Consider the following 19,538-nt stretch of genomic DNA (forward strand, 5'->3'; position numbering starts at 1 on the left):
TTTTCTTCCTTTAAACTTTCACATTATATTTGTAAACCCTACTTTTTAGTGGCATACAGGTTCATAATATCTTCCTAGTGAATAGAAACTTGTATCAAATATGCAATGACCATTTACATTTCTAAATAATACTTTTTTTTGCTTTGAAATGTATTTTGTACGTATATGACAATCTGGGCTTTATTTTAATTTTGCTTGACATCTTTCATCTTTTCATATTTAATGTTTCTGCATCCTTATGTTTTTTGTTTCTGATAGTTAGCATGTAGCTGGATTAAAAATGATACTCTAGAGGCTGGGGTTGTGGCTCAGTGGTGGAGCGCTTGCCTAGGATGTGTGAGGCACTGTGTTCGATCCTTAGCACCACATAAAAATAAAATAAAATAAATAAAATAAAGGTATTGTGTCCATCTACAACCCCCCCCAAAATTAAAAAAACAAAAAATGATATTCTAGTGCTTTATAGATGCACATAAAGGTGAAATGCACTGTGAAATATGCACATATGTATCTAGCATAATTTTGTCATTTTCATTCCACTGTTTCCCATCCTTCTTCTCTCCCCTTCAGTTCCCTTCCTCTCTCTGCTCCACTGATCTCCCTTACGTTTTCATGGGATTTCTGTCTCCCAACTTTTTTTCTTATTTTGAACTAGCTTCTGCCTATGAGAGAATGTTCAATCCTTGGCTTTTGAGTCTGGTTATTTCACATAGCATGGTGTTTTCCAGTTTCATTTATCAGCAAATGCCATATTTTGTTCTTCTTTATGACTGAGTAAAACTCTATTGTGTATATATACAGCACATTTTCTTTACTTATTCATGTAAATAAGTGGAAAAAAGACCAGTAGAGAAAGGAAAATGGGAGGGAAGAGGGAATGGGAAGGGGAAACACTGGGGCTTGAAGTGAAGCAAAGCATATTCCATGCTTATATGATTAGGTCAAAATGAGCCCCAGGATTATGTGAGACTACAATGCACTAAGACATAAAAATGTCAGTCTAGGTTTTTATCTGGCAAATGTAATCTGTTTATGTTAAATCACAATCACTGCTTGATTTGAATCCATTTTTATTTTATTTTCTAACCCCCCCTTTCAATATTTCGCATTTAATTGTCTTTCATTTTGTATTAACACCAGTTGTCAATTTTTTCTACACTAGTTTTGAAAATAACATACTACTTTATTTCATTTATTTTAAGAGATAGAAATTTTAACAGATACACTTAATAACATATAAAGGAAATTAATATCTTTATTCTCTTTCTGTAAGAAATTAAATGTCTTAACATCAATCCTTTACTCTCCTTGAATAATTATCATTGCCAGGAATTTAGTTTTACATTGATGTTTTGACCCTTCAAATCACCATACTTGTTATCATATATAGTCCATATTTGTTTGTTTACCAATTTCTTTGTTTATTATTCCTTTTTACACCTAAAACCTACTTTCTAGGGTCATTTTCTTTAAGTACTTTTTTTATAAAAATTTTTGTAGTGAGTTTCTATATATTCTATCTTAGTTTTGCCTTTTTTTTTTTTTGAAAATATATTGATTTCAAAGTAAATTTCCTTTGGTAGAGAATACTAGACTGACATTTGTTTTCTTTCACTATTTAAGCCCATATCATTTTACAGGTGTCAGAGAAACCAACCAATAGTTACTGAGAAATCAGCTATTGGTTAATGTAAATTATTTGTAGGTAATCTAATCCCAGCCCTTCATTGTTTTAAAGGTCTCTTTGCTTTTTGTATTCTGCAGTTTCACTATACTCAGTTGAGATTATTTGTCCTCTCAACCCCAACCTTTTTTTTTTTCCTTATTTTCCTTTGTGTTTACTGGGTTTCTTGAGTCAGTGGATTTCTTGGAAAAATTCTTGGTCTATTATTCTACCTCATAATTTGTGTTAAACCTTAATAATAGATTTTGAATTGGATATAAGTTGGGCCTTCTCATTTATACATATCTCTGGATGTCTTTTGCGATTTTTTCTTTTCTGTATTACTGTTCTGTTTTGTATAGTTTTTCAAACCAATCTTCCAATACTCTCCAGCTGTATAGTTTAACTCGCCAACTGAGTTTATGCTTTCAACTCTTACATCTTTTTATTTCTAGAAGTTCTATTTTTTTTTATTTCTCTAAAGTTATTTGTTAATTTTTATAAATGTTTTTTTTTCTTTTGTCACACTCTCAAAACTTATAAACACCAGAAAGATGTTGAACACATTTATGTTCAATGTTGATAATTATATAATCTGAACTGTACATGATTCTAATTACACCACTTTTTGTTCTGACTCAAAATCATGGTAGCATGCTTCCTTGTATATTTAGTGATTTTTAAAATTTTGAGCTGATGTTATTAGAAACTTTAATAATTCTTGGAGGCTTGAGTTTAAAGTATGTTACTCCAAAGAGGATTTGCTTTATTTGTGTGAATAACTTTGGACCATTTAAAATGAAGATTTTAAACTGAGATTATCATGTTAAATTTTGGTGTGAGTACTTGGTTCAAAGAATATGAACTTGTGTTTAAAAAGGTTTTAGGGCTGTATGCTTATGTGTGTTCACACTTGTGCATTTTTTTCCATCTAGAATCTAAATTGAATCAGGTATTATCTTTACTAACTTTTGTATGTGGCTATTTTTTCTTTCCTCTGAGAACTGCCTTTTGGGAATCCTGGTTTTACACAGTGGTCTCAGATTTGATTTCCAACCCTGTTCAAGTTCACATTTAGTCCCTTGTCTCCAGGACTTGTTAAAAGCCAGGCTTTAAGCTTCTAGAAATTGCCAAAATCCCTGAGGATTCCCATGCTTATTTACCCCTATTGATTTGTTCTATGTGCCTAACACAGAAATATATGTTGAATTGAATTGCCCACGAGAGTTGAGTTCATTCTATGTGACATTCTGAAGTGTAATGAGGGGAGCCAGGGCCCTAACAAGAGCTTTAGCTCTATTTGAGGAATAATGTTCCCAAATTAGTTGATCATCCTGGTTACCAGAGGATTCATGAACAGGCCAAACAACTGCCTACTGGGGGTGTGATCAAGGGACTTAGGTGTGGAGTTTGTTTGGACTGAAACGCTGCCATCTTCTGATCCTTGCTTGTTGCTGACCCGAATGGCAAAAATTAACACCATGATAGACTCAGGAAGAAGTCTCCATTTCCTTGGCTATGCTGAGAGTTTAGAAGATTGTCTTGCCAGATCTGTACTCTTCCTGCAAATGGCTCCTTGACACCTGGCAGCAGAGTTCTGTGGCTCAGTAGGCTGTGCCAGAGCATGCGATCCCTGGGCTGCCTGGATCTGCTGTTCATGTGGCCACTTCTTCAGGCCCTGTCAGGTGGCCATGGTTTGTGTTGGCTGCATTGCTGCTAAGGGGGAGGTGGACTGGGGCACGATGAGTGAGCAACAGGTGTTACCAGGAGTCTAGACAGAAAAGGATCCTTATACCCACAGGAGCCTTGGTTTAAAATAGCTCGTTCCCCAAACATTCTTCTAGTGGCGCTTGGCCGTCTGGGCTGTGGTTTAAGATAATTTGGCAATTCTCATTCTGGTAATCAGAGAACAGCTTCTGGGGCTATAAAATCATCAGCAAGTTAAGCCAATTAGCTCAGCCAGGAAAGGATTATGTACCCCAGCTTTGGTACCAGGCAACCATGCAAGGTGATTTTACAAAGTTTGTGTTCTTGCATACCGTTTTCCTCCAGGCCAGAAAAGTTGAACCTAGGGCTCGGCCTCAGCAGGTGACATCTTTGGGTCCTTTTTAAATTGTCCATGGAGAAACGGGGTGAAAAGTGTTCACACTCTCATGCATGGTGTATGTAGCAAGGAGAGGAGGAGTCCAACTGCAAACATGGGCAATCTATGTGAAGAGTAGTAAAATGTCCCTTTCCTGGTTGGGAGGAATTAGATGCTTTGCAATGCTCAGTCATGAGGGGCTAAGGTGGAACCCACACTAATCACAAGGTTAAAGCCAGTGGGTCAATCCAGATGTAGGCTAACGGGACTCTGTACCATGTTAGTACAAATTAGTGCTTCAGGTTTACATGTGGGGTTATTGACAGATAAAGTAATGTTATTCTGGCACACAAAAAGAAAGTAAATTCAGACATGCCTTTGGAAAGCAAGTACCAAGTTAGTAATGGGACATTTTCTTCCTCAAATGGTTTCTTTTGTGTTTTGGCCCTTGTTACAGTAGCACCTTCTACTGCTCACAGATGGGAATAAAAAAGACAAGACAAGGAAGAGTGTAAAAATAGTCCACCCAACCACAGAAAACTACTGCTAACATTTTGATGAATATCTTTCCAGCTCCTTCCTTCGTCTCTTTCCTTTTTCAGAAATGGTGCCAGTCTTGTCACATGCTTTCTCACTTCTTATATTAATTCAATCAACGGGTGTTTAATGAATGCCTTCGGTGTGACTGACACTGTTCTAGGTTCCAAGGGAACATTGATGAACAACACAGGGCCTTTGCCCTCACGGAACTATGTTCTAGTGAACTTTCTATAGCAAGCATATTTTCCTATCAATAGATCCGTTTATAAAAGAGTTTTTAGGAGTTACCTACTATCTCATTATATAGATGGGTTTTCATTTAATTGTATCCTATGGCTGGAAATTCAGATGAATTGTAAATTTTAACTATTGCAAAGAGTGATTTGATGAATATTTTTGTAGCTGATATTCACATGCATCTTTATTAAAGATAGAGGCTGTAATGAAAAATTCATAAAACTAAATATTTCCTAAGGTAGGGAGAATAAATGTGCTCTATTTGTGTTCTGCAGGCAATTAGTCCCAAAGACACTTGAGCCCAGAGGGTATCACTGACAGCCTTGGCTAACTGCATGGCTAGGGTTGGGGCAGACAGGCCACGTGTGGATGTGTTTCAGCTGACCCAGGTGGATGCCTGGCAGCACTTGACCTACGGATCAATTAAGGACATTTATGAGTTTTAGGAGTCTTAAGAAGCCCAGATGCTCTCATTGTGGATTTTAAAATAAAGGTGTGCTGCCTCATGATGACAACCACATGAAATTATATTTTAGGAATCTGAAGAAAATAATTCTGCACAAGCACACATGTGTGAGTTGAGCACAGCCTACGTTTGCACATTGAGGGTTGGCAAGGATGCAGTGTATATAGAAGGATCAGCTTTCAGCATGGTTTCCTATATACTAAGCCCTTGTGAAAAGTATGTGAGATGAAGCTATGAGATGGATCAGATCAAAGGAACTAAGGGTTTCTTTCACATGGCTCCCTAACCTTATAGATGGCATTCATGAGGCTTTAGATTTCTGTGTCTTGTGCTCACTGGAGGAAGCACATTCTTCATTTGCAGGAAAAATGAGCCCACAATACTGGGACCAATGTAAGGACTTTGCTCTTATGTCCTGCTCTTCACCAAATTCTGTCCAGTGTCCCTGACATAGTGTCTTGCATATGTTCTTGAAGCCCCATTCTTCCTCACCTGAACAACTGCAGAGGCTTTCATGGGTCACCTTATTCCACTTCCTTCCAGTCCAGTTTCCACATAATGACTAAGTTGTCTTAGGGAAGTGGACATTTCATTGTGTTACCACTGGGTTAAAAGCCTTACATGGCTTCCTGTGACCACTGGGCAAAATCTACCCTTTAGAGCCTGACAAGACCCTCTAAACTGCCATGGTCTACTGGACTAGTCCTGTTTCCTACCACAGACCTCACCTGTTTTTCAGCACAAACCACTTGCTATACCCTGGGAGTGACATCAATTTAGGTCTCTGCATCCTTGAAGATGCTCTTCTCTCCTGCTTGGAATTCCCCCACTTTGTCCCTTAGTGTGTTTCAACTCATATGGAGGCACCTCTTTTTTGCAATACCATTGCATGATGTCACTCTTGGTGTTATAACTTACCATGCTACTCATATACTTGTCAGCTTGCCTGGATCCTTTACTGGACTTTAAACTACTTGAGAATCAGGCCCGAACCTTAATTTTTTATCGCCTATCCTATTGTGATGCCTAACATATATTTGTTGTTGAACAGATATTTATAGAATCATAAATATTGGAAGGGTGGATACAATTTGGATTGCAAAAATATTTTCTCTGATGCAAACCTAATCAGATATAATATATTCATAGTTTTTAGTTTTGTTTCACATTTTCAGATACATTCAAAAGTATTTTATCACATAGGATTTGTTCTTATACATGCATCCCTTGGACACATGATTTGATGTTGCAAACACACACACACACAAACACACACACACACATTATTGAACTAGTAAATGGTAAATTCTAACACCAGATTATCTGACTCCAAACAATGATCTTGATTTCTATACTCTCCTATCTCAGGAATTTGGTATTTTGGATACAAGAGAGGAAGTTGGAAATGAAGAGAAAGGGAAATGTAAAAATGTTAGAATAGCAATAACAACAAACCAACAACTCAAATATTATCCACGGGTTAGTATATAGATATTAACAAACAGGAAATTATTTTCTTCTTGGTATTTTTCCAAATAACATTCTCCCTTAGAAGGTAGTTAGATGGGACAATGTGTATAGTAAATGGTAAAAAATTAGCTATTACACTTACTTCCCCAAAGTTCTTGGCCTTTTTTCCCCCCTTCCTTATTCTCATGAATCTTTCAAGATCCCTAATAGAAATAAATCTTCATGAGGGGAAGCTCAAGGCTGCCTGTAATGATAAGTAGAAGGCCATTAAATATTCTTTCCAGAATTTCTTTAGACCTTCTTCCACCTCCTGTCCTACCACCTTTATTTACTCCCTGAAATCCCATGCTTTGGTTTTTCCTAAGGTCATATTCACAGATCAAATGTGAGTTAATATCTCTGCTAGAGTTGAAAGTTAAAACTTTATCTTTATGCCTCTGTGGTAATGAGTTTTGAGCTTCTTTCCTAAAAAATATATATATTTTTTCTAGAGCAGGGTATCCAAGGCTACATTTAGAAAGAAATATCTGGTAAGGAAAAGTCTGAAGAAAGCCGTTAGTGGAATTAAGGGCTCTGCAGAAATCATCGCTGGGATAACACTGAGGGCTGCTACTCACCCTCCTTCTTGCCATCTTGTTCAGAATGGTCCCTGGAGTGTATCTTTAATATTCTGATACAGTCTTTTAATATAATTCTACAGGTCAATTCAGTCCCCTGATAGGTATGTGGTGAGGAGTTATGTTGGGGAAGAAGAAAGAAAGTCTGTTTATCTCAAACACACATTTTGGAGAAACTAGAACAGAGCCTGCTGGTAGAACTGGGTCAGAACACAGCCCAGTGGGTAGAACTAATGAAGGACAAGATAACTTCATAGATGGGGGGGGGGGAGTGGAGTATGGTTGAAAAAGTCACTTCCCCCAGACCTGTTTTTTAAAAAAATGATAAAATATACAATATGTCATTTTAACCAGCTTTAGATGGACAGTTCAGTATATTTACGTTGTTGTACAACTATCATTACCATCTGTTTCTGGGGTTTCTTTCACAGTGGAAACCCTGAGCCAATTAGATAACAACTCTCCTCCTCACAACCATCCCAGCCCTTGGCAATTACTATTTTATTTTTTGTCTATAAAATTGACCACTCCAGTTATCTGTCATGAAAGGAATCTCAGTATTTATCCTTGTGTACTGGTTTATTTCACTTAGCTTAACCCTTTATCTTCCATCATCCCATATGTAGGACACCTATACCTTCTTCTTGAGGGCCATTAAAATCCATTGCAGCAGGCTGTACCCACTGAAAGCCTCTGTAGGCTTGGCAGTGAGGCTGGACACTGTTGGTAGCCAGGGGAGATTCTGTTCTTGTTTAGGAACTAGGCCACGATTTACCATGTTTGATCCTAATTTGCATTTTGAAATAGCTGTCTCCTGCTTCTGGTGGTTCCTGCCACACCATACAGCATGTGGTTTCCAGGGTGGTCTTAGGAGGTGTTGTGCTGGTCATGTTGACAGCCATGTCGGGTGTTGGAAGAGCTGGCCAGTGATTGCCAGTCTCCTGGACGCTTGCCTTGTCCATTGCCTGGAAGCCTTGTCATGTCTGACATGGCAGGGTCCGGTTTCCAGGGGAAAGGTTCTTTTGGGATTTGTATGAAATCTGGGCTGTCCTGTCCTATCCCCAGAAAAATCTGAGCAAGCAGCAGTTGTAATTAATACTTGGTGGATCATGCCCAACGGAGAGTTAACTCCTGACAGTCCAGTGTTCTGAATGGGTGGAACACATGGTGTTGATTGGGTGCTAGCCATGCTTGCTAATGAAGAATCCACTTTACTTATTTTGGCCTTGGGGTTAGCCAAGGATAGGAGCCCAGAAATAAAGTAGTGCCCTAAAAGCTGCCTCCCACAGCTCTGATTGCTTTTCTTTCACTTCCTCCACAGGACTCGTTTCAATTCGAAGTTGCTTCTATATATTTTAGGTTCTGAGTAAGACAATTTTTTTTTTAAAAGTTTTAATTGAAGTAAAACACATACAACAATCGTACAAATCACAAAGAACAGATTGATGAATTCTCTAAAACTCATGTAACACGCAGACCAAGAAATAGAATATTCGTAGGGTCCAACAACCACCTTGCCTCCATCTACATTACAAGGGGTGCAGTGTTCTGATTTCTAATATCCTAGATTAGTTTTGCCTGTTTTTGAACTTGATATAAATAGAATCACAGGTGCCTACACTTTTGAGGGTGGGTCCTTTTACTTAGCATCATATCTGTGAGATTCACCCATATTTTGGGGTGTAGTTGTAACTCATTCTCCTTGCTATAGGACATGCTACTGTATATCATAATTTATTTGCCTAGTCTATCCGTCCATGATGAACCACTGTGGGATCTGAAACAAACAGAAAAATTAGTAAAACTAAGTCTGCCATTATTAAGAATTTTGATGTTTCATTCATGGGTTTTTGTATTAATTTTTATTTTGAAATATGGCTTTCAATCTTATTTATCTTGACTTTGAGGATTTTTGGCATCCCCCTTAATTTTGCTCCTAAGAAGTTTTTTCACTTATTTCACTCTGTTCCCAGCCCTATCAACTATAGAGGAATATATGGGTTGTATACGGTTTTTTGGCAATTATGAATAGTATTGCTATTAACATTCCTGCACATGTCCCATGGTGACCGTGTGTATGCATTTCTGATAAATATACATATACATACCAATAGGTAAAATTTCTACCAGAAAGTTTATTTTTTTGGTGTTGGGGATTCATCCCAGGGGCATTTCATCACTGAGGCACATCTCCAGTCCCCACCCTGCCCTTGTTTTAAAAAAAATTTGAGACAGTTTCTCGTTATGTTGCTGAGGCTGGCCTCCAACTTGCGATTCTCTTGCCTCAGCCTCCCAAGTTTCTGGGATCACAGGTGTGCTCCACCATGCCTAGTTCTACCAGCAACTTTTTGATGAAAGGATTGAATACAGGGCCATGAGGCTTTTGTTTTCCTTTCCACGTGTCAGCCTCTCCTCTCCAGCCCTAACACACGAGGCTGAGTATGTCCTTCTGTTGGCAAGAGATGTGTGAGAAGCCAAAGCACTGGGCACATTGGCACTGAACATCAGGACTTGGGGAGGCCTAAAGAACCAATGATGAGCAGACGAGGCGCTCAGAGAGCACAGAGCAGGCCTCTACTAGACAGAGGCCTTCTGAAACAAGATTGTCTGAGCTAAACTATGGTTAATGTCGTAATGACATACACTTACATGATTTTTGTATATAGATGTAATCATTTAGATTATTTCACTTTATTCAGAGTCTCTAAATGTTCAAAAAAAATTTCAAATTGATCTGTTAAAAACAACAACAACAAAATTTGACCTTTGGTCTTTTGGTATTGACTTGGCGTGGGGGGTGGAGAGAAGAATAGATGTTCAGTGGAGTGGACAAACGGGAATGAAGGGAAGGGAGAAGGACGGAAAAAGGAAAGACAGTGGAATGAATCCGACATCACTTTCCTATGTACATATATGAATATGCCACGGCGAATCTCACCATCCTGTACATCTACAAAAAGTTAATTAAAAAATCTAACTATTGGTAAATGGCAGAAAGACCAATAGAGAGAAGGGAGTAGGATGTGGGAGGAGAGAAGGGGAAGGAAAAGTACTGGGGACTGAATTAGAACAAGATATAGTCTATGCTTTAAAAAATATGTCAAAATAGATTTTGCTGTCTTGTGTAACTAAAAAGAACAATGACACAAAATGGAGATGTGTCAAAGTTTCCCACTAGTTTTGATTTTGTAATATCTTTAATTAATGAAATACTTTGGTCTCAATAACACATGACTATGAAGTGAAGTTCCCTTTGAAATTACTTATCCCTCTCTGAGGTTAGGAACAAAGAAAAATATCTTCTTTCATCACTCTCATTCAACATTATACCAAAGTTCTATCCAATGCAATAAGGCAGGTGAAAAAGAGGCATAAAGTTTGTAAAGGAATACATAAAACTGTCTGTTTGCAGATGATAATGATTATTTATGTAGAAAATCGAAAAGAACTAACAAAAGACATTCCAGAACTAGTGAGTTTAGTAATGTCATAGGATACATGATCAATAATCAGAAGTCAATTGTATTCTATTTACTAGCACAAACGTTTGGAATTTGAAAACTACAAAATGATAATACTTTCAATAGCACAAGAATATTTAAATGTATATAAAACAAAACATGTAAAGGATCTGGATGTTTAAAATTATAAAACATTGATGAAAGAAATAAAAACCCAAGACCTAATTAGTGGAGAGAGATGCTGTGTTCATGAATTAGAAGTCTCAATGTTCAGACATCATCTTTCCCCAATTTGACCTGTACATCTAAAAACAGTCCTCATCAAAGTCCCAGTGAGATTTTTCTTAATGATAAGCTGATTCTAAAATTTGTATGGAAGACAAGTAAATTAGAATAGACAAACAAATTCTGAAAAATAATAACTCACATTACCTGCTTTCAAAACACATTACAAAGTTATAGTTATAAAAATCCATAGAAATAGTGAGAGGATAGACTTACAGAGGAATGGAACAAAATATGTAGCCCCGAAACAAACTCACACACATATAATCAATCATCTCCAAGGGCCTAGGGGACAATGGCCATTCATGGAACAAAGATTGTTATTTTCTTTCCTTTTTTTATTGTCTTTTTTTTAGTTCTATATGACAATAGAATTTATATTGACATAATTATAAAAGCGTGGAATATAATTTGCTCGAGTTCAGTCCCTAGTACTTCCCCATCCCCTCTCTTTCTCCCACACTGTTCCCTTCCCTCTACTCTATGGATCTTTCTGCTATTATTTTTTAAAATTAATGTCCTGTGAATATATGTGGTGGTGAGATTAATTGTGGTATATTTATACATGTGCATAGAAATGTTACATCAGATTCATTCCACCATCTTTCCCTATCCTATCCTTCCTCCCTTCCCTTCATTCCCCTTTTGTCTACTCCACTTATCATTTTTTTTCTATTTTTTTATCCCCCACCTTATTTTGGATTAACTTCTACATATCAGAGAAATCATTCGACCTTTGACTCTTTGGAACTGGCTTATTTCACTTATCATGATAGTCTCTAGTTCCATCTGTTTACTGGAAAATTCCATAAAGCCATTCTTTATGGCTGAGTAATACTCCATTGTATGTACATACCATATTTTCTTTATTCAGTGGCTGGTCTTTTCAACAAATGGTGCAGAAATAGTTGGATGTCCATATGAAAAGCAAAATAAAGCAGCTTGGCATGTATATCACACTTTATGAAAATATAAAACTTAAAACTATAAACTTGTAGAAGAAAATCTATGTGACTTGGGATTTGGCAAAGGTTTTAGATATGACATCAATGCATAAAATGAATACTCCTGAGTCTTTGCTTATGTAAATAAGTACATATGGGAGAATTCTATGAAGAATTCTATGAAGAAGAATTCCAGTGAATAAATATAGAAGGAATGAGGGAAATAGAAACATTGCCATTAGAACACCATAGTAATAATTGCTGCTGGCAAGATTGGAGTAGACCAAGGAGACAGCAGTGGGTGATCCTGGAGTATACCCTGGAGCAGGGAAAGGACAATAGTGAAATCTGAATAAGGTCTGTAGTTTAGTTCAGTTGATAGTTTTGTTCCAATGCTAATTTCTTAGTTTTGATAATTGTACAATGGTTATGAAAGTGGTTTAGCTTCAAAGAAGCTGGGTGAAAAGCATATAGAAAATCCCTATCACACCTATAACTCTTCTGTTTGTTTAAAATTATTTCAATATAAAATAAAACCAAATCCCCTATACTCACCTTTCCCCCGAAAACAGAGAATTGTGGGAGCATCCTGTTAGTTTTATTTTTAAAAGCAGATTCCAGAAAACTTTCCTCTAGCTCTTTCTAAGAGTTTCTCCCATTTTCTCTCACGCGTCCTTGGCACTGTGTCTGACTTAATTGCAAATAAAATGATTCCCACTAAATCTTCACTTTGATGGACACAGCTGCCCTCCAGCATACTGGCCTTGAAGAAGGGAAGCTCTTCCTTTGGCTAGTCCATTTTAAGGATGTCTCTAGGTCCTCCCTCAATCTACCATGTCAAATTAGAGTATAGATTGTGTTTTTTAATAGTATTACTGGGTATAAGATATAATAGAATAGAAAGTTCAAAAAAGGTTCATATATTTAGGGCCCATCATTTTTTCACTAAGGTGTCTAGTCAATTCATTGGTGTGTGTGTGGGAGGAGAGTCTTTTCAAACAAATATTGCTGGAAATATTGGATACTGGTAAAACTGAAAGCAAATCCTTTCTCATTTCTTATATAAAAATATTTTTGATGTCTTATACACATATGTGGAAAACCCAGACCATAAATCTTATAGAAAAACATAAACAAATGTCTTCATGAACTTTGTGTAGGAAAGCCTCACTGGATAATGTTCAAAGAACTAAAGAAGAAAAACATTTGGTAAGTTGAATTTCACCAAAATTGAAAATTCCTGTTCATCAAAGTATACCATTGAAAAATGAATAGATAAATCATAGACTAATAAAAAAAAATACAGCACATATATGTGACCAAGACCTTGTAATCAGAATGTTAAAAATAATCTACAAATCAACAATAAAAGATGTAAAACTCAATAAAAATTGGAAAAAGTCATGAATAAATATTTCATAAAAAAGATATATGGATGACTAATAAGGTGTTCAAGATCATTGGCTATCAGATAAATGCAAATTAAAATGCCATACATGAATCTGATTCAACCCCACTAGGATGACTAAAACACAATTTTTTATTATAACTATTAACACATATTGTACAAATGAATGGATTCTCTGTGATATTTCCATACATGCATTCATTATGTGTTGATCCTGCCCACCTTCCTCTTCATCCTCTGGGCCCCCTTCCAGTCCCTACAAATTCCATTTCTACTTTCAGATAATCTTTAAAATTTTTTTTCCATATATCTGAGAAAACATGCAATACATGTCATTCAGTGTCTGGCTTATTTCACTTGATATGATGGTCTCCAGTTTCATTCATTTTCTGGCAAATAACAGGATTTCATTCTTCATGGCTGAATAATATTTCATCGTGTATATATGGCATATTTTTAAATTCATTTATTTGTTGATAGGCACCTAGGCTGACTACACATATTAGTTATTGTGAATAGTGCCACAATAGACATATGCGCAGGTATCTCTTTTGTTGCTGACTTCATTTCCTTCTGGTACATACTCGGCAGTGAGATATCTGGGTCATATGATAATTCTATTTTGAGGAATACACATGTTTTCCCTCATAGTAACTGAACTAATTTATGTTCCAAATAGTTGTGTATAAGGGATTATTTTTCTTCATGTCCTTGCCAACACTTTTTTTTTTTTTTTTTTTTTTTTTTTTTTTTNTGATGTCCATTTCATTCCACCATCTTTCCTGCACCCATGCTCCCTCCCTCCCCACCCTCCCTTTTTCCCAAAGTTCCTTCATTCTTCCCATGCTTCCCCCCTCCCTGTTACAGATCAGCATCCACTTATCAGAGAGAACATTTGGTCTTTGTGTTTTTGGGATTGGCCTACATTGCTTAGCATGATATTCTCCAATTCTATCCATTTACCTTCAAATGTCATAATTTCATTCTCTTTTGATGCTGAGTAATATTACATTGTGTAAATATACCACAGTTTCTTATCCATTAATCTATTAAAGGGCAACTAGTTTGTTTCCACAGTTTAGCTATTGTGAATTGAGCTGCTATAAACATTGATATGGCTGTGTCCCTGTAGTATGCTGGTTTTAAGTCCTTGGGGTATAGACTGAGGAGTGGGATAGCTGGATCAAATGATGGTTCTATTCCAAGTTTTCCAAGGTATCTTCATAATGCTTTCCAGATTGGTTGCACCAATTTGCAGTCCCACCAGCACTGTATAAGTGTGCCTTTCCCCCACATCCTCGCCAACACTTACTATTGTTTATATTCTTAATAGCTGCCATTCTGACTGGAGTGAGATGAAATCTTAGAGTTGTTTTGATTTGCATTTCTCTAATTGCTAGAGATGTTGAACATTTTTTCATAAGCTTGTTGATTGATTGTATATCCTCTTAGAAGTGTCTGTTCAGTTCGTTGGCTCATTTATTGATTGGGTTATTTGTTTTTTTGGTGTTAAGGTTTTTGAGTGCTTTATAGATCCTAGAGATGAGTGCTCTATCTGATGTGCTTGTGGTAAAGATTTGCTCCCATTTTGTAGGCCCCCTATTCACTGATTGTTTCTTTTGCTGAGAAGAAGCTTTTTAGTTTGAATCCATCCCATTTATTATTCTTGGTTTTAATTATTGCACTATGGGAGTCTTATTAAGAAAGTTGGGGCCTAATCTGACATGATAGAGATTTGGGCTTACTTTTTCTTCCATTAGGCACAAGGTCTCTGGTTTAATTCCTAGGTCATTGATCCACTTTGAGTTGAGTTTTGTGCATGGTGAGAGATAGGGGTTTAGTTTCATTTTGCTGCATATGGATTTCCAGTTTTCCTAGCACTATTTATTGAAGAAGCTATATTTGCTCCAATATGTGTTTTTGGCGCCTTTGTCTAGTATGAGATAACTATTTATGTAGGTTTGTCTCTGTGTTTTCTATTCTGTTCCATTGGTCTATATGTCTGTTTTGGTGCCAATACCATGCCATTTTTGTTACTATAGCTTTGTTGTATAGGTTAAGTTCAGGTATTGTGATGCCTCCTGCTTCACTCTTCTTGCTAATGATTGCTTTGGCTATTCTGGATCTCTCATTTTTGCAAATAAATTTTATGATTGTTTTTTCTATTTCTTTAAGGAATGATGTTAGGATTTTAATTTGAATTGCATTGAATCTGTATATTGTTTTGGGTAATATGGCCATTTTTTTATAATTTTAAAAATTTATTTAAATTAGGTATATATGAGTAGTAGGGCCATTTTGACAATATTAATTTTGCCTATCCAAGAGCATAAGAGATATTTCCATCTTCTGAGGTCTTCTTCAATTTCTTTCTTTAGTGTTCTGTAATTTTCATTGTAGAGGTCTTTGACCTCTTTTGTTAAATTGATTTCCAAGTAATTTTTTTGAGGCTATTTCCTAATTTCTCTTTCAGAGGATTCTTCATGGATGTATAGAAATACATTTGATTTATAGTTATTGATTTTATATCCTGCTACTTTGCTGAATTCATTTATTAATTCTAGAAGTTTTCTGGTAGAGTTTTTTAGATACTCTAAGTATATAATTATGTTATCAGCAAATAATGATAGTTTGAGTTCTTCTTTTCCTGTTTGTATCCCTTTAATTTCTTTCATCTAATTGCTGTGGCTAGAGTTTCAAGGACTATGTTGAATAGAATAGAAATGGTAAAAGAGAGAGCATCCCTATCTTGTTCTAGTTTTTAGAGGAAAAGCCTCCAATTTTTCTCCATTTAGAATGATGTTGGCCTGAGGCTTAGCATAGATAGCTTTTACAATGTTTATGTATTTTCCTACTATCCCTAGTTTTTCTAGTGTTTTGAACACAAAAGGGAGCTGTATTTTGTCAAATGCTTTCTCTGTATTAATTGATATAATCATATGATTCTTATCTTTAAGTCTATTGATGTAATGAATTACATTTATTGATTTTCATATGTTCACCAAACTTGCATCCCTGGAGTGAACCCCACTTGATCATGGTGCACTGTTTTTTAAATATGTTTCTGTATGCGATTTGCCAAAATTTTATTGAGAAGTTTTGCATCTATGTTCATCAGGGATATTGGTCTGAAATTTTCTTTCCTTGATGTGTCTCTGACTGGTTTTGGTATCAGGATTATACTAGCTTCATAGAATGAGTTTGGAAGATTCCCTCCTTATTTATTTCATGGAATAATTTGAGGAATATTGCTATTAATTCTTCTTTGTGAATTTAACTCAGCTGTTAATTTGTCTGGCCCTAGGCTTTTCTTGGTTGGTAAGCTTTTGATGGCATCTTCTATTTCCTTGCTTGAAATTGATCTGTTTAAATTGTATATGTCCTCTTGACTCAGTTTGGGTTGATCATATGCCTCTAGAAATTTGTTGGTATCTTCAAGGTTTTCTATTTTACTGGAGTATAAATTTTCAAAATAGTTTCTAATTTTCTTCTGTATTTCAATAGTGTCTGTTTTGATATTTCCTTTTTCATCATGAATTTTAGTAATTTGAGTTTTCTCTCTCATTCTTTTCATTAGGGTGACTAAGGGTTTGTCAATTTTTACTTTTCCATAAAATCAACTTTTTGTTTTGTCAATTTTTTGAATTGTTTCTTTTGTTTCAATTTTATTGATTTCCATCCTATTTTTAATTATTTCCTGTCTTCTACTAATTTTGGGGTTGGTTTGTTCTTCTTTTTCCAGGACTTTGAGATTTTTATTTAGGCCATTCGTATTCAGATCATTTATTTGTTGACTTTTTATCCTTTTAATGAATGAGTTTAATGCAAAGAATTTTCCTCTTAGCACTGCCTTCATAGTGTCGCAGAGATGTTGATAGGTTGTATCAGAATTCTCATTTACCTCTAAGAACTTTTGTATCTCCCCTGATGTCTTCTGTTATCCATTCATCATTCAGTAGCATATTATTCAGTTTTCAGGTGTTAGAGAGGCTTCTATTTTTTATTTTATCATTGATTTCTAATTTCATTCCATTATGGTCAGATAGAATGCAGAATAATCTCTCTCTCTCTCTTTTTTTGTATTTGCTAAGACTTGCATTGTGGCATAATATACAGTCTATTTTGGAGAAGGATCCATGTGCTGCTGAGAAGAAAGTGTATTCACTTGTTGTCTGATGGGATATTCTATATATGTCTGTTAAGTCTACATTATTGATTGTTTTATTGAGTTCTATACTTTCTTTGTTTAGTTTTTGTTTGGAAGACCTATCCAGGGGTGAGAGAGGTATATTAAAGTCATCCAGTATTATTGTGTTGTGGTCTATTTGATTTCTTGCAGTTGAGAAGGATTTGTTTGATATACATAGATACTCCATTGTTTGGGGGCATAAATATATATGATTATTATTTCTTGTTGATGTGTGAATCCCTTAAGCAGTATGAAATGTCCTTCTTTATTGCTTTTCACTAACTTTAGTCTGAAGTCCACTTTATCTGTTATGAGATAACCTTTCACCTTCAGTCTGTGGATGTCTTTTCCTGTGAGACAGGTCTCTTGAAGGCAACATATTGTTGAGTCTTTTATTTTAAAATCCAATCTGTTAGCCTACGTTTTTAATTGATTTTTATTTAGGCCATTCACATTCAGGGTTATTATTGAAATATGATCTGCATCTTGGGCATTTTGGTTTATTTTTGGTTTTTAACTTGACTTGGTTTCTCCTTTGATGGGCCTTTCCTTTAGTGTGTGAAGAAGCTTTTTAATTTGATGTAATTCCATTTGTCAATTCTCTATTTTATTTCCTATGCTTTTTGAATCCTATTCAGAAAATTTTCTGTGCCAACATCTTAAAGTATTTCCTCCAATAGTTTCAGTTTCAGGTCTTACATTAAAGTCTGTGGTCCCTTTTGTATTTTTTTTTTCTTTTTATACAGGGTGAGAGATGAGAGTCAAGTTTCAATATTCTGCAACTGGATATCCAGTTTTCCCAGTTGAAGAGACTGTTATTTCTCTGGTGTATGTCTTTGGTAGTGTTGGCTGAAGAGGCAGGATTTGTTTGATTCATTTATTCTGTTCCATTGGTCTCCCTGTTTTAACATCAACACCAAGCTCTTCTTGTTATTATGGCTCTGTAGTATGCCTTGAATTTGAGTATTGTAATGACTTTGGCTTTACTTTTCCTTGGGATTGCTTTAGCTATTTGGTGTCTTTCATATGAAATTTAGGACTTTTTTTTTTATAGTTTTATACACTGAATCTGTAGGTCACTTTGGATAGTTGGACATTTTAACAATATTATTAACTATTTCAATCAATGATCTTAGGAGGTCTTTCTACCTTTTAGTGTCTTAGATTTCCTTCTTTACTGTTTTGTAATTTTCATTGTAGAGATCTTTCACATCCTTAGTTAGATTTATTCCTAGGCATTTTATTTATTGGTTTATTTTTGTGGTTAGTGTGAATGGGATTACTTTCCTGATTTATTTCTCAGTGAATTTATTATTACTTTCTAGAAAAGTTACTGACTTTTGTATGTTGATCTTCTATCCTGCTACTTTATTGAATTTGTTTATCAGTTCTAATAGTCTGTTGGTGGAGTATTTAGGTTTTTATATGTATAGAATCATATCTGCAATCAGGAATAATTTGACTTCCTCCTTTCCTATTTGTATGGCTTTTCTTTCTCTTGCCTAATAACTTTGACTAAAATTTCTAGTACTATGTTGCCTAAGAGTGGTGAGAATGGGTACTCTTGTTCTTCTTACTTGCTTTCAAGAAAATGCTTCAGTTTATAATAGGTTTGTCATATAAGCCTTTATCATTTTGAAATATGATCCTTCTATACCTTATTTGTTTAGGGCTTTTACCATAAAGAGATGTTAAATTTTATTAAATGCTTCGTCTGCATCTATTGATATGATCATGTGTAATTTTTTTAACCCTTGATTCTGTTTATGTGATATATTACACTCATTGATGTGCATACGTTGAACCCTCTGTACATCTTGGAAATGAAACCAATTCGATCATACTGTATGGTACTTTTAATGTGCTGTTGAATTTGATTTGCAGGTATTTTGTTGAGTATTTTTGTATCTATGTTCATTGGGGCTACTGGTGTACGGTGTACTTTATGTTGTGTGCATGTCCTTTCAGGTTTTCAGTATCAGAGTAATTAATGTTGCCCTTATAGAATGAGTTAGGAAGGGTTCCTTTCCTTTCAGTCTTATATAATAGTTTGAGAATCATTGGTGTTACTTCTTCAAAAGTCTGATATAATTCATCAATGAAGCCATCAAGTTCTGGACTTTTCTTTGTTGGGGAGACTTTTTATTACTGATTTAATTTTTTAGAATATAGTTT

At 35.6% G+C, this 19,538-nt stretch overlaps 1 long non-coding RNA gene across 1 annotated transcript in view; it reads left to right on the forward strand.

The window, feature by feature from the left end:
• LOC125617695 overlaps positions 1 to 19,538 on the forward strand; it is a 57,699-nt gene that overhangs the window by 17,227 nt on the left and 20,934 nt on the right. The gene's annotated exons all lie outside the window — the stretch shown is intronic.

The sequence above is a fragment of the Marmota marmota genome, unplaced genomic scaffold (assembly GCF_001458135.2).
Source record: "Marmota marmota marmota unplaced genomic scaffold, marMar, whole genome shotgun sequence".
Classification (NCBI taxonomy): domain Eukaryota; kingdom Metazoa; phylum Chordata; class Mammalia; order Rodentia; family Sciuridae; genus Marmota; species Marmota marmota.